Below are 17,106 nucleotides of genomic sequence, written 5' to 3'. Positions count from 1 at the left end.
AAGTTTGCTGAACAAATTTATTCGTACAACAACAGAAGTTCAGCATGGAAACGTCTGCCTCAGTACTTGCAGCTCTCCGTCAAGGAGATTGGATGGCGTCTCTAGATCTTCAAGACGCTATTTCCACGTCCCGATTCACCATTCGTCGAGGAAGTAACCTTCGTTTCATGTTCGAGGGAAGCCTCTATCAGTTCAGGGCCCTGCCCTGTTTTCGGCCTTTCTACGGCTCCCCAAGTCGTTCACAGACTTAATGAAAAATGTGTCAAAACACCTTCACATGAAAGGGATAAACGTCTCCCTATACCTGGACGACTGGCTCATCAGGGCCAGGTCCTCAAAAGCAGTGTCTGGAGGACCTGTCAACAATCCTGGATTTGACAAAGACATTAGGATTAATCGTGAACCTCGAGAAATAAAAACCAGATGGTCCCCAGCCAGAACGTAGTCTATCTGGGGATTCAGATGGATTCTCGGGGTTTTTGAGTTTTTCCTTCTCAAGAGAGAGTAAGGAAAGGACTGTGCTACAGTATTGAACTTCTTAGAGAAAGAGCGTACTTCAGCGAGGGAATGGTGAGCCTTCTGGGGACCCTTTCCTCGCTCGAACAGTTCTTTCCTCTAGGAAGACTGCATCTCCGTCCGCTTCAGTACTTGCTGAGAACAGTTGGAGTTGGAAGACAGGACAGCTCTCGGACACGTTTCCGATCTCATTAGAAGTAAAGCAACAGTTAAGGTGGTGGTTGACCCCCTTGGAAGAAAAACAGAGGAGTATCCTTAGAAGTTCGGAACCCAAACCTGACATTGTTCTCAGACGCGTCGGAGACAGGTTGGGGTGCGACTCTAGGGTCCAAAGAAGTGTCAGGCACCTGGTCGGAAGAGCAGGTGTCATGGCACATAAATTGCAAGGAGCTCTTTGCGATTCACCTCGCGTTAAGGAGCTTCGAGCAGATAGTCAGAGACAAAAGTAATTCAGATAAACTCCGACAATACGGACCGCTCTGGGCTTATGTCAAGAAGCAAGGAGGAACTCACTCTTTCGCCCTATACGAACTGGCAAGAGATCTGCTGATTTGGGCAAATCAAAGGAATGTGGTCCTTCTAACGAGATTTGTTCAAGGGGAGAGGAACGTGAGAGCGGACAGACTGAGCAGGAGGTTCCAGGTCCTTCCTACAGAATGGACCCTCCACTCGGAAGTCTGTCAGACCCTTTGGTATCTTTGGGTTTGGGGGGGAAACCACAGATAGATCTATTCGCCACGTTTCTCTCCAAAAGGATAGACACATTTTGCGCCCTGGTAGAGGATCCCAGGGCTTATGCTATAGACGCCTTTTTCCTGGACTGGTCAGGGCTAGACGTGTACACTTTTCCCCCATTCAAGATTCTGGGGGAAGTAGTCAGAAAGTTTGTGGCCTCGAAGGGAACCAGAATGACTCTGATAGCCCATATTGGCCATCCCGAATTTGGTTCACGGAGGTGATGGAGTGGACAGTGGACTTCCCCAGATCTCTTCCAAACAGGATAGATCTGCTCAAACAACCCACTTCGAGAGGTACCATCAAAATCTACCCGCTCTTGCTCTGACTGCCTTTCGACTATCGAAAGATTGGTCAGAGCGAGAGGGTTTTCTCGCAAGGCGGCTGCAAGCGCAATTGCTAGAGCCCGCAGATCATCTACTAGGCGAGTGTACCAATCGAAGTGGGAAGTTTTCAGAAACTGGTGCAGGTCGAAGAAGCTGTCCTCTTCCAATACCTCTGTAACTGAAAATTGCGGATTTCCTTCTTTTCCTGAGGGAAAAGTCACATCTCTCTGTACCAACAATTAAAGGATACAGAAGTATGCTTTCGTCAGTCTTTAGAAACAGAGGCTTAGACTTGACGAATAATAAAGATTTGCACGATCTCATCCGCTCTTTTGAAACGTCCAAGTCAGTAGTAGCCTCGGATTCCGAGCTGGAACTTAGATGTGGTTCTGAAATTTCTATCCTCGGAAAAGTTCGAACCACCTCATACGGCTTCATTCCGTGATATCACTAGAAAGTGTATATTTCTTCTATCTCTGGCTACGGCTAAAAGGGTCAGCGAGTTGCACGCCCTTGAGTCACGAGTTGGTTTCAAAGAAGATTCTGCGATTTGTTCATTCCAGACTCTTTTTCTTTCCAAAAACGAGAACCCTTCGAATCCCTGGCCTAGGAGTTTCGAAGTAAAAGGACTTACTAGCCTAGTAGGCAGAGAAATAGAAAGATCACTTTGTCCAGTTAGAGCACTGAAATTCTATCTGACAGAAAGAAGCGGTTGGGAGGCTCACAACATGGTCTTTGGTGCTCGGTAAAAGACCCCAAGAGACCTATGTCTAAAAATGCTTTGGCCTTCTTTGTTAGAAGTGTAATTACCGAGGCTCATAAGAACTGCCCAGATGACTCTTCTTTTAATCTATTAAGAGTAAGAGCTCATGAGGTAAGGGCAATCGCGACATCAATTGCGTTCCAGAGAAATATGTCACTTAAAAATATTTTGGATGGCGCAACCTATTGGAGATGCAACTCAGTATTTGCATCTCATTATTTTAAAAGATTTGCGAGTAACGTATGAGAAATGTTTTTCTTTAGGTCCGTTTGTGTCAGCACAGACGGTTCTGGGTAAAGGAGAGAGCACCGATCCTTAAATATGTGTACGTAACCCTCTTGTCGGATGTGTTCTCGTGTTTTCCTGTGCATGGGAGTGTCAGATGTCGCACTGGCGGCCTTCACTTCGCTTCATTAGGAAATCGAGTGACAGCTGACTATTAGAGGGGTACAAAATTTTATTTTTGTATGTATGAGTTTCGAGTTTGTGGTTGTTTGCTAAGAGTTTGGGGATGACTCTTAGCAACTCTTAGAACTAACACGGGTTATTGGATCGGGTGATCGGGATCGGTTGTGTGCTCCTTAAAGAAGGCGTGTTGTCATATAAGCGGATTAGCACCCCTTGACAAACGCCAGTTAGGCTCTGCCGAGTAAGTGGATAAGACCCCATCGACAGACCAGCAAGAACTCTTGGCCACGATCACTATCTCGCTAAGGCTCTTGAGATGAAGCAGACTCCTGGGCAGTAGCCACGAAGTCTTCCATCTAATAAGGTAGGAACTAAGGGTTTATTTATACCTACAACATATGTTGTTTACCTGTCTAGTCAGTTAGTTAGCTGTCTCTTGCCCTCCACCAAAGGGTGTCAATCAGCTATGTTATATATCTGGACAGGTAAGTTGGAATGTATGAAAAATGATATTGTTATGATACAATAAAGTTTCATACATACTTACCTGGCAGATATATACAATTGAAGACCCACCCAGCCTCCCCGCAGGAGACAGGTGGAAGAGAGGAATCTGATTAGAAAACGGGAATAGTTCCTAGTCCTGCTACCCCAGAGCAGGGCGGTAGATCACCTGACCTACCTGTAGCGAGTGCCATGAAATTTGAATTTCTGTCGGGGACGACGGAGTCGATAGCTATGTATATATCTGCCAGGTAAGTATGTATGAAACTTTATTGTATCATAACAATATCATTTTTATATATTCATAATGAAACCCCACAAATTCTTATTAATATCGAGTCTACACTGCAAGTGATAGCACTGCAGATCCATTTAAAACGACAGTATACAGCATGCTCCGTCTCTCTACCACCAAGTGAAGTCTCCCCCACTGGTAAATTTAAATCCTGTATCCAACTAATACCATGTCCCTTTCTTATTATTAGAGATATGATTAGCAGAAACCTTCTTTGGCTGATTTCATTACCAATCAGAAAGGAAATTGCCTGTGTTCCATTATAGAAAGTGAGGGAGTCTACCACACATTTTGATGTTAAGATGTCACACTGTCGGCAATTTATTTATCTATATGCAATGATGACTGTGTTATTGACTTCAGTTGAAGAGTATTATTTCCCAACAATTGTTTTCCAATAGTAATGAATGTATCTTCAAATCCTCTATATTCTTCAATATTAGGTAAGAAGATACAGTAATTGTCAACCAACTTGGGTACAGTATGGAATATCGCTGAAATTTTAGGTATCATTTGTTCTGGATAACTTGGTATATTTAAGAAATACATATATATAAGTAAGTGTTATAACAAAAAATACTAATATATTTAAACTCAACTTTGTGTTCATGAAAAAGAATGTATAGCTAGATATCTTTTTACAGACATCCTGAGGACAAAAAAGCACTTGAGGTTCCAGTTTTATTCCTTCTTGAATGTACAAACACACTTCTCACCTGTCTTTCACGACCTGAGATATCACCCCCTCAACCACCGCACAAGGCTACAACCTCTGGTGCATCTTTAGGTACTGAAATTTTAAAGTTCTTTTATTTTAACCTTGTTTGGATTTTGATGATATTGTTTCAGATCATACGAATGTATGTATATATTGTAATTTCCTTTAATATGTCTAACCTATTAACTTTACTAATAACCCTTATTCCTGATTGAGCAGATAGATCCCTGCTCAAAACAAGCTAAGCAGTATCTCTTTATAAAATGTGTGGTGCCTTCGTGTGAAGTGGAAATCCTAGTCTCTTTGTGTAACAAAACACTCCTTGATGCCATTTGCATACAAATGGCATCAAGAAGACAAATTTACCAAGTACTATACAGATTTACTAAACAGACAGATTTACCAAGTATTGTACAGTTCTAACACATATTGTGCATGTTCTTATTCTTAGCATGCAATTCACCTAGTAAACAACTCACCTTTTTATATCCTTGAGTCCTACTATGCAAACTGTTTACAAAAACTGTGCACTCTAGACAGCAAGTTGTCTTCTGTTCTTCATTTTGATTGGCCAACTCTCTCTGGTCATTACACTGGCTACTGATAAAACTGATATCTGGGGCTTTCCCTTTTTTAAGGTATATAACATTCTGTATTATGAAAATTTATTTTAATACAGTTGACCCCTGCTTAATCGTGGTTTATTATTCAAGGCTTCAGTTGTTTGTGATTTTTTTTGTTGAACATATATCTAATATATCTACATTATTTGCAGAATAATGTAGATATATTAGCAATTAACTGTATATTCATATTATTTTCATGATTAAATGTTTTAGGATGGTACTTTAGTGTTTGAACTATTAAAATAGGCAGTTATAAATATTTTAGAGTGGGTCTTTGTTGTTTGAACTATCAAAGTAGGTATTTATAAGCATTTTAGAGGGGATTTTTTGGTGTTTCAGCAGGATGCCAGAAAACTTCCAATCATTCATTCATTCATTGGTGTTTCAGCTATTCAGTTATATAGGGTATTTTAAAGGCGCTTCAGTATTTGCAGACCCAGTGAGGTTGAGCCTTATCAGGAAAGACTCAATTTGGATCAAGTTAACCCTAGTTACTAATCAAGTCAAGGAAAATCTAGATTCATTCAAGTTGGACCAAGCCATTCAAGTCAGATAACAGATAACATAAAGACTACACAATTACCAGTGGCAGGAACATAAAGTGATAAAACTAATCATTTGGATCATAAGATGATTTCGGATGTCAGTAACATGAGACAATGTTGGTGAAGTGGGGGCCTTTTTTTTTTATCTCACAGTCTTTTTTAACCACATAAAAAGAGATTATATGCAGCTAAAGAAGCACTTGATGGCAAGAGGGAAGAACAAGGTCTCAGGAAATTTATGGCTTTAGAAATTAAAAGTGAAACGAGCAGTCCAAGAAAAGCTTATTTTCCTTGAAGATTTTAGTTAAATTTAAGATATTACATACTTGTAGGAATAACTCAGTAGTAGATATTATTGACAGATCATTGTCTTCAAAGCTCAGTTATATATATATAGCAATTGATCTTATAAGCAACGCTTAGAAAAATTAAAGAGAACTAATAGACAAGGGAGTAAGTGAAACAAGAAACTGATAGATAAGGGAGTAAGTGAAACGACTGAGTGTGATAGTTATTAAATTAAATGAAGGCAGTGGACTAACTATCAGAAAAGTTCACAAAACAACTATATATAAGAATGAGGTAACATATTAAGGCTTGAGAAAATCCACAAAAGGGACCTAGAGATACTTTTTGCCAAGAAATTATTATTCTTGTAGGCTTATGGATGTAGTATATTTCCCAGCTGTTGCAATATTGCTGACAGTAAACAAAAAAAAACTAAGAGGAAAATGAAAATATGATTACTAACCATAGGTACTCTTTTCGTCATGTTACTGCAAGGCATAATTATGTACTTGGTTAACAGTTAATACATTTACTTAACAATTAGGAACAATAGTTTACAAATTGAGTTTACAAATGAGTAATTAGGTCCAAGCTGAGATGGCCTTCATCATGCATTAAAAGCAGCCCTCTGAAAGAGAGAAGTGTTGAATTAACGATAGGATTAGCGAGAATTGAACCCCCAATACCATACAAATACAATTAAAATAATAAGGATTCACTAACTACCAATGTGCCCACAAGTGGCACACCTAATCAGAACTCACTTATATTGCGCTGTTCACAAATCTGAATTAACTAGCATGCAAATGATGGGCTGAGAAAAGGATGTACTAGAGAATAAAAGGAGGGTTTAGTGATATGAGTGGAAAGAGAGAAATTCATACACCTGGTGAACCACGGGACTTATTTGGAGAGGTTCGTTAAAAGTTGAGGAATATTTCAGTAGGAAGAAAAACAGGCTGCCAAAATACTTGAGTTCGTCTTAGGCTTTCCGTAGGAGTCCAAAGGAACGATCCTGGAGGTGTTATCCTGCACTGAGGCATGTGGCTCATTGAATGAGATGGCAGTCCTTAGAATATGGGAAAGTGGAAGAATAGAAGTCCACTTATCAGTAAGGCCAGAACACATCTGAGAGTGAACCCAGGTTCACGCAGCCAAGCCTGGAAGGCTGGATCACCTTTGGGCCCAATATGGCTGTTCTTCAGATCACTACATATTTGCAATCTTTGCAGTGGCCCTCTTGCAGCAACCTAGAATGACAAGACATTTGGTAGCAGAAAGGGAATGATACAGGAAAGTCTCTCTCTCTCTCTCTCTCTCTCTGACAAAAGGGGATGACTCACTCATATGCAGCTACTCCACCTCTCTCAGTCAAATTGCATCAGGTTGTTTTTGCTGCATCCATACATTCCAACTTGTTCCGAATAATTATAGCATTTTAAATCACAAAAGATCACATAGCCTAAACGATTTGAAATGTACTAACCTAATTGTAGCCTAAGTTTTACGCTACGACACACAGGTAGGTCACTTCACTCATATTCTAAATTATACTTAAAACATTGCATTGTATGTGTATATTAATTCAAATGGCAGATTCGTTATTCTTAGCCCGAACTGAGATTGAGATTGACATCAGCACAATCTCTACTTTGTAATCCTCATCTAAAGGACACTTCGTGAAATTCTCCTTGCATTTAGATATGCGTATATTCTTAAGGAAATTCCCTAAATGAACTTTTAGAAGTGGATTTGAAGGCACCGATGACTCCCAGGGATCCACACGAGTTACGTTCACTCTGGTAGTGATCATAAGCCAGAATGAATCTTCTTAGTCATTCCTAGGTGCAGCTACACTGCACCAGAGCTGTAACAAGACTGACTTCATGGCTGTCATTAATCAACAGCAAGACATTTGACTAACTACCAAACCAACAAACAACTGATGACTGATACCTAAGCACTTTTACACTTACAATCTAACACATGAAATAACCAATCACAATGCTTTTCACAAATAAATATAAACATAACAAAACAATATCTCTTTTCCACACAATATGCATTTCCACTTATGTAAATAAGGAAAACACACAAAACTATACCATGACTTAAGGAAAAATACAATCTCTCTTATCAAAGTTTCTACACCATCTTCAAGCCCTGCCAACACCCAGATGAATGCTTCATTTCTTTGCAGATGCTCGTCTGGGAGTGGCAACAATGCTGGGCTATTTCACAATATACAAATTATACTGTATTGTCTTATACTGGAATGCCCGTGTTCTATACCCATTGGGATGTGTTACTGTAGCAGTTGTAGTCAGCATGTATTTTTAAGAAGTTTTTGGTTCTTAACTCCTTTGGATACTCACACATTACAGTTGTCTGTCTCCTGCTCACTTCCTAATATATTATAGCCTACTTCTAATTACAAGCTTCATTGATAGTAAGGGAATAGTATATAAAATTCTTTTATGTATTTTATATACTGTAAGTTTTCATCATCAGCAATGTTTTATGATAAATTCTCTACCTCTATGTTTTGTGTAATTTGAAATTTCATCTAATTCAGGTCCTCATACATAACCTCTCTTGATTTACTGGGCTTTGCTACTGGTCTACATCTTGATGCTTCAACATGTACTATTCTTGCTGACTTCTCTCTGATTTTCGTTTGTCTAATTATCTCAGATCTTTCAAATCTCTGTATTTTCCCCACTAGATAAAATACCTTTCATCAACTTTCTCATTCAAGATTTGATCTTACCACCATACTGTACTACAGCTGTGAATACATTTTGTTTTCATGCCAAGTCAAAATCTTTTTGTACAACCATTATCTGCTGCATGGATAATTTTTTTCAATTTTATTTTTCATATAATATACCCATTTTACTTTTCTATATCCTCATTTCTGTTTTGGTATCCAGCCATTTGCTTTCTTCAAATGTGTGTGCAAAGTTTCTGATTCTTTTCCTGCCACCTGCATCTTGGCTACCCTCCCCTTTTCCCTGTTTACATTTTTCCCCTCCCTGTCTTTTCCCTCCTATTTAGTTGCCATGGTATAGTATCTAGATTTCCCTATGTGCATTCCAAAATGTTACACCACACACTTATTGAGCTTGATTGTGTATTAGATTTTTTTTTAATTTAAGCTAAAATGGTGGAGATGAGAATCCCAAGAGACTTTGTTATTTACCACATGTTATCCTAATAAGAATTCTGTTTTTGGTAGGACAAGTTGTGATTGTGTGCTCGCCACCAGCTTACTGCTCAAGTCTTCTCATTGGCGTAATTTGGCAGCGGCTTTGTCCATCTCTCATTGCGCTTCTTGGTTCTCCTGTCTCACACCGATTATCCAGACCTGTTGGCAGAGCTGAAGGGCAAATGGGAAGAGGAACTGGATGTATTGCTCATCCACGTCCATTATTTAACAACCAGCAAGCTCGAGCTATTTATAAGTATGTGAGATAGATTTGCTAGTTATGTTCATTTGTAATTTCTAAGCACTATTGATTTAATTTGTCAAATTTCTCCATCTATTCCATAATTTTCATGTTTTGAGTTTAATGATCAAACACAGTAGTTTAACAAGACCACCGAGTCACACACTTAAGACTTCAAGAGGATAAGACTATCTGTGATTACAGAAAAACTTACCTGGTACAAAGTAGAAAAGATCTTTTACAGAAACAGGTACCTTAATGCCACTGACATTTTAACACTTCTCATTTTATGTATTCAGTAGCATGACTTCTGTGTTTTGTTTTATTACAGTTCTTAACTATAGGCAGTCCCTGCTTACCGGCAGAATTGGTTAATGACATTTGGTTAGCGGTGTATTTAACCAGATTTTCGGCGCCAGTAAGCGGTTTATCAGTGTTGGTAAGCAGTTTGTGAGTGCCAATATCCATTAACTGGATATTGGCACCAATATCCAGTTAATGGTGCCTTTAAGCGGTGTATCAGCTTAAAACATTGCAAATGCCATTTATTACCATAATTAGTATATGCTCAGGTTAACAACAATTTTTGGGATATCATTGCTGGGCCGGGAACAGAACCCCCAATGTTAACCGAGGACTGCAATACTTGTTGAACTTTGAAATACAGTGGTACCCTGATGTCGAATGTTTCTTATGAAGAACATTTCCTTTAACGAATGAAATTTGTGAAAAAATATTTGTTTGTCGAGCAAATACTCGTAGTACTTCGAACTGACCGATTGCCTTGTTTATGCTTGTATTTGACAGCCTACTGTGTCCTACAAGAAAAACTGTATTAAAATTGTTTACTTTACAATATATGGTTTAATGATAACCATATTCATCAAAATCGATAGAAGAATGAAGTATTTCAATATAAAATTTAGCATAAAAGATGTACAAAATCATACGTCACCGTTGAGACGTCATGCGCAGCTGACTTTAGATTGAATGAGGGGGCATTGATATTGTTGAGAAGAAAAGAAGAGACCATGAAAGTATTTGTGTATGCATGTAAAAGCTGTAATTCACATGAAAAAAATAATATTGTATTTCACAATAAATTTAACATCAAGATAAAATATAAAAATCAAATGTAATACAGTAACAATAAAAATAAAAAAAATGTGTTAATTGTGCCAGTGTTTAGTGCTCTGAGTGAGACGGTATAGTTTAATGATGACCATATTCAACAAAACAAAAGAATAAAGCTTTTCACAATAAAATTTAGCATAAACAATGAACAAAATCATACATCATTGCGGTGACACACAGCTAACTCGAGATGGAAGAAGGGAGTGTTTTTATTTTTGAGGAACAATGACTGAATGATTTTAAGTTATTAAGCGCTGTGATGTTGTTGAGGAGAGAAGGAGAAGAAACAGTAAAATCATTTCTGTATGTAGTACATAAAAGCAGTACCAGTTCACATAAAAAAATATGGAATTTTCCAATAAATTTAACATAATGATAAAATATGAAAAAATCAAGTGCAATACAGTAATAGAAAATTTTAAAAAATTTTACTTGACCCAGTGATCAGTGTGCTGAGTGAGACAATAGAGAGGAGAGGGAAGGGATGGTGGTGGGTTATTGAGTGGGAGACAGGGGTCTGCTTCCCACTGACTTACCAGCTGGGCCGGGATGATTATTCACTTGTTTTTTCACTTGATTTGCCCAAATCACTTCTGTTTATTACGGTAAAATACCTATCGAGTGACACTTGATATTTACGATTTTTTAGCATTGTAAAAGTAACTCAGCTCCATCGGCACCGATAACCAGAAATTGGAGCATTATGGTGCTGAAAATTGCTGATTTTTGATGAGCGATTTATGGCGCTAGACAAGCCCCATAAAACCGGATCACTGATAATTGAGTCCTCCAATAACCGGTGACTGCCTGTACGTATTTGTATGCAAAATCCTCATGTTTATTTTAAAATCTGCTATTTGCCAACAGTTACTATGAGATTCAGGGTCTCTGTAACACAGTTTCTTGGACTTTGCTCCTTGTCAAAGCATCGGATGCAGCTGAAAGTTGACATGTATATTTTACAACCACACACAAATTTTGTCAGCATTATCAATAACCTAAACCCGATAGTTTTAATTTTTATAGAGTAAAAATGATCTAGCCGACGCCATGGCCATTGATTACGAGCCAAGAATCAAAAAACATTCATTACGTAAGCAAGGTAAACAAACACCTTTTGACGAAATGTTGCCCCGCCCATCCACTAGACAAACTCATTCTCCTTTTTCCATCGGCTCTGAAACCCGAAGACTTTATGAATGGCGGAACGATACATAGATGTAGGTGGGGTATCTGTGCTAGCGTAGTATACAACTGTAGCAGTAGTGCCGCAACAGTAAATGCGTAATACACATGAATTAAACGTTTAGGCCAACTGCTGGGATCCTTGAGGATCATTTAGCACTTCTTACAACTACTCGAGAAATTAGTTTTTATAGCCAGAAGTTAAATTTTCTAATCCAACAATGCCCATGGTAGCCTTCAGTGTTATCTTGAATTATAACGAGGCGAAAGTGGGTGGAGCTTCATGAAGTCATCGTTCTGACGATAATTATTGGTGAAGGTTTAAAGCCAATATACGGTACCGGCTATTTTTTTGTCAATAAATAGGTAGATAGCCAATAAATAGAAATTGCTTGACATTGGATATAGTAGTTATCAAATCAAGCTTGTCTACTATGTTTTTGATAATTACTAACTATTCCTTACATCTTGTCAATCTGATTGGGACCTATAAAGTAGACTGTAATTTCTTAGGAAACTTATTTTAGGAGTTAGACTAATAATCGAAGTGTTTTTGTATTTATCAACATATTTAGTTGGTTTGCTCATAAGGACAATTATCAGTGGAGAGGTTCCAGAGTTCATAAAGGTGTACTGCTTTGCTTGTATTTAGATTTGTATGTCATTGTTGCCAGAGGTTTAGCCTTCGTTACGTATAGCCAATCATCCATCGAGAAAGAGGGAAGAAATGCTGTCATAAGTTACGTAACGAGTGCGTTCGAAACCTTTTCTATGAGTAAGTTGGCCCGTCTTCAAAAAAAGTCACTTTTACATTATAAGTACCAAAATTATTCAACCTACGTAATGCAGAATACAGTCAGTTTATGTGTAGATATAATATGTATTCTGAATAAGCGTTATATTTATGAAATGCATAGATAAAAAGTTATTGCGAAAAAACCGTGTTACAGAGGCCCTGAATCTCATAGTAGTTGATGTGTTGTGGCATCATTAATCTCCTTCTTGTACTGAAGATCCAAGTGTAAACACTTCGTCATATTCTCTCTCTTTCTCTCTATCTCTCTCTCTCACACACACACACTTGAATCCTTTGATTGTCATTGTAAAGTGTGAATTATACTGATTTTGTTATCAGCCTTTGCCTACTATGACCATTTTGGTTTCCTCAAAGGGTTCCCATCTCTCCTCCCTCCATCCCAGCCAGCCGCGCGCCATTTTCACCAAACACTTTGTAAATCATACACAGAGACTAGATTTTAAAATTTTACTTTATATAAATGTTACTGTTTTTTTTATTTTTTTATTTTACACTCTTACTTTTACTTTTTAACACATTAATAAAAAAAAATTGAAAGTGGGGACTTTTTGGGTTGGCTTGAACAAATTTTTCTGATTCCCTTTACTTTTTTCATATGGAGATATTTGTTTCATATTTCTAACAAATCTCATTTGGCCCGGCTTCTGGAACGGATCAAGTTCAAAGTCTGAGGTACTATTGTACAGTAATCCCTCAATTATGCAGATTAATAGAGCCAAGGGCCTGTCGGATAATGTCAAAATCCGGATAATGACAAGTGAAAAAATCTAGAGGTATGAAAGGTTAACTGCCTACCCTTCCTCACATAACATTGTCAATATTGCATAGTGGTACATTAACACTTAATATTCTTATAAAAAACAACAGTCTCACTTTAAACTGAAAAGTTAATGAAAAAGTAATTACAGGCGGCCCTCGGTTAGCGGCAGGGGTTCCGTTCCTGGCCACCGACGCCAAGCGATTTTCGACGCTGAGCGATTTTAAAGCCTACGGCCGCCGCACACCTTCTTTTGAAACTCTAGACCAGTCAAAGGCGCCGTAATCCCACAACGGCGCAATAAGTAAAATTATATTTATGCAGTATAGTACTATAGAATTTACTGTACAGTTCATGTGGGTGTCTAGAGTATGTAAAGATATAATAAAGTTAATAGAGTGTACAGGTAGCTGTAGTGTTCAGGTTAGGATCATTAGTCTTACGATAGTTCGATTTTATGAGAGATCAAATTACAATGGCCTAACTTTATCCATCTTCTAGTTACATAAGTTCAATAACAGCAAAAGAGAATGATGAAAGTATGGTTTTAACGTTATACTCGTTGCGTGAACGTGTACAGCCATGAACAACCGAACGAGAAACGACTTTTTTTTTTTTTTTTTTTTTTCTAAGTACAACTGAACTGGATAACATCCATTTGGCTTGTATTTCGATCATCATACTACAGTGCAACATTACCGTATTTGTTATAAATGGCGTTATGTATAGAATAGTAACTGAGATATCTTAATGTAATAACTTTATTCGCTATAGATCAGAGATCAATATAGATAAAGATCAATCGGGAAATATACCGTTAGATTTAAACCTAGTTATAAACTGAAGCTGAGAAAACTGTTCAAGCTGCTAATGACTATTATCGTACATCGGCAACAAGGATAAACTGCAGTAAACGTCTGCCATCACACACAACTGTAGATAAAATTGGGATAAAATCATTTTAATCAAAACTACTGTGCTTGAAAGAACACATTTTACTGTTGGTTTCACGCCGATATAAGATAAATAACGTAAAGTTCGTATTACGATGATATAAATGAATTACGTATTGCGAACGGAATCACGTAATTTTTTACGCAATAAACATGCCGCCAACGTAATCTGTTAACGAAAAAAATAGTAGTTCACATTCACAACGAGACATATTCAATAAATATTTCCACCTAAAAACACGCTGTATAAGGAAAATAACTTTGTCTCATATAAGTCAAGTTAGTATAGATATTCGTTTATGCTAACTAGAAGCAAGAGCATTCGCTCAGAATTGCGTTATGGTGAAACAGACTCGTATTCATCAGCTGATTTCAAACCACAACATTGGACTGCTCCGCGGAATACGGGGTTAAGTTTGCCGTAGTATTTTAAAATACAATAATAATTGGAAATACATACAGTATTCTTGGATACAGTGAAATAATGTATAACTTTTTAAAGGATTTATGGAAAAGATGCATAATTAATAAAATAAAACAATGCATTTTCGGAACTGGCGGACAAGAACGAACATGAAAAACCATCCCCTGACAACGTGGAGCGTAGTTACAAAGGCTGCCTTAATTTGTATCTTATTTCTGTACAAAAATGAAAATACCTTTACGCAATATATTTTCATACACATTTTAAACATAAAAGCATAAACATTTGAAAAATCGACACATCGATCACTAAATTTGCACTTTTTTTTTTTTAACGATATTTTCGGAAGAGCGGCAGACGGCGGCATACAAGAACGAACTTGAAAAAAACAAAAAATCGTAGTCGATACTTGAAGGGGAGTTTCAAAAGCTGCCTTTTTTATCATATTTCTGCACAGAAATAAAAATATCTATTCATAATACAGTTTTCATAAACATTTTAAACATAAAAAGCATAAACATTTATAAATCGACACATCGATCGCTAATTTGCACTTTTTTTTTTAAATCGATATTTTCGCAAGAGCGGCGGGAAGGCGGCGCTTACAAGAAAGAACATGAAAAAGCATCGTATTTGATAACGTGAAGGGCAGTTTCAAAAGCTGCCTTTGTATCATATTTCTGTACAGAAATAAAAATGCCCTTCACGTAATACATTTTCATACAAATTTTAAACAAAAGCATGAACAATTATGAATCGACACATCCATAGCTAAATTTGCACTTATGTAACTCGATATTTTAGGCATAGAACGGCGTCAGAGGCATATATTTTACCCTAATTCCTACGTAATAACTCCATAAAATTTGTTAATATAATTTGCATAACCTTTATGGTCTGAACGGCATTTCTACATATGTATGAACCTCGTTAGACAACGGTGCTAGTGGCGCTGTTAACTGAAATTTGTGCCGTAAAGATACCTTTAAAATGCCTTATTTTTTTAATGAATATTTTTGACGACCGCCGTAAAACCGAATATTTTTGACGACCGCCGTAAAACCGATTCGCCGTTGAGTGATTGCGCAGTTAACCGCGGGCCGCCTGTATCTACTTATCTATCTTATATTCCATAAAGCATTTTTTGTAATAAACTCCATAAATAAATTTAGTTTGGTAGGCTACACTTTTCTCATTTGCTGTAAAATGCATTGTATTGTTCACAAAAATGTAAACCCATTTTTTCTGTCATATGCAACATAATATAATAATTTACTCAGTTTTATCAAAATAACTATGATAATAATAATAAAAGTATTTTTCACTCTCTCACTTACCTGTGTGCACTGCCTTTCCTAAATAAGATGGCCAGACATTTTGAAAACTTGTGAGAAGGTTTGTTAGTCCTCCTCCTTCCCCTCCTCAACCTTCTCCACCAGCTCGACTGTCAGTTAAGACATTAGCACAATATGTACCACATTGTAATTACAGTGGATCCCTGTATTCGCAGGGATGTGTTCCAGGCCCCTGCAAATAGCTAGAATCTGCAAATTCTTAGAACCCCTATGAAAAAGCTAAGAACTGCCCATTTTGTTAGTTCAAATGCAAGAAAAACCCACTAAAAATGCTTATACCAGTTTTTTTAATCATGAAATTGATATGAAAATGTACAGTAATTTGTGGGCATTTCTCATAGAAAAATACAGCAAAAACGCAAATATCCTGCGAATAATGGGTAGATATGCTCCATAGAGAAATCTGCGAATATGTGAGTCCGAGAATCTCGAGAATTCGAATACGGGGCTTCCACTGTAATTTTATATCGCCTTCTGGCCACTGACTAAGGTGTGGTTGGTCAGAACATTGAACAAATGGAGTTAGAAAAAAATAAAGTGTAATGAAGATTGAATATTTTGTGAATAGAAAAATTAAAAATCTATTATTAAGCAGTGTTCATGTGTGTAAAACCAATGTTATTATCTTATTATTTATAGCTATAGTAGACCAATTTACCGTTATCTTTTACTTAATCCTCAACAACTTACAACTCAAGTAATTGTGTTTTTAGTACAGTATGTTATTGTGTGCATTGTATATTAAATTAATATTTTTCTTGATTGATCAAGATTTATAGATTGTTATGATGTTACCACTTTACAGTCTCACAGATAGTTGCAAAAATGCTATCTTTCAGTCAGTCTTACAGATTATAAAAAATTTTCCACTTAAATTTATATGGATGTAATTCACTTTTATTACAGTATTGCTTGTAAATTGGTTGTGACAATGGGTGGTGTAGGTGAGATGAGACCAGTATTGGAAAGTTTGTTCCACCGAATGTTGCTCTAAACCCTCCACCACAGTGCGCCTGATTGCCCTTAAAGCAGTTAAAGAGGTAATTTTATATAACTAACTTACCAAGCAATTAACATTGGCTAATATTTCTACTTAACGCAGAAGATTTTAAAATTTAAAATTCACGGTAACGCACTATTGTCTAAGTACGGTTGATAAACCCGATCCACTTTCAAGGTAAGAATAGGTACAGCACCACTGAAGAGCTCAATTTATTTCTGCCACTGAACCAGTGAACTTCAGTTGTTCCAAGCAGCTTTAATTTAGTGACGTATTCTTTAACTTTGATAGTGTTAGCACTATTTTCA

The 17,106-nt window shown here is 37.2% G+C and overlaps 1 long non-coding RNA gene across 1 annotated transcript; it reads left to right on the top strand.

The window, feature by feature from the left end:
• Nucleotides 1-4,193: 4,193 nt before the first annotated feature.
• On the top strand, nucleotides 4,194-16,791 carry LOC135226490 (uncharacterized). The gene is made up of 3 exons (XR_010317234.1): nucleotides 4,194-4,334; nucleotides 8,963-9,188; nucleotides 16,705-16,791. It is a non-coding gene; the product is annotated as an uncharacterized LOC135226490 (long non-coding RNA).
• Nucleotides 16,792-17,106: the final 315 nt, after the last annotated feature.

Source organism: Macrobrachium nipponense, chromosome 14, assembly GCF_015104395.2.
Source record: "Macrobrachium nipponense isolate FS-2020 chromosome 14, ASM1510439v2, whole genome shotgun sequence".
Taxonomy (NCBI): Eukaryota; Metazoa; Arthropoda; class Malacostraca; order Decapoda; family Palaemonidae; genus Macrobrachium; species Macrobrachium nipponense.
This window is presented reverse-complemented; position numbering and strand designations above follow the sequence as displayed.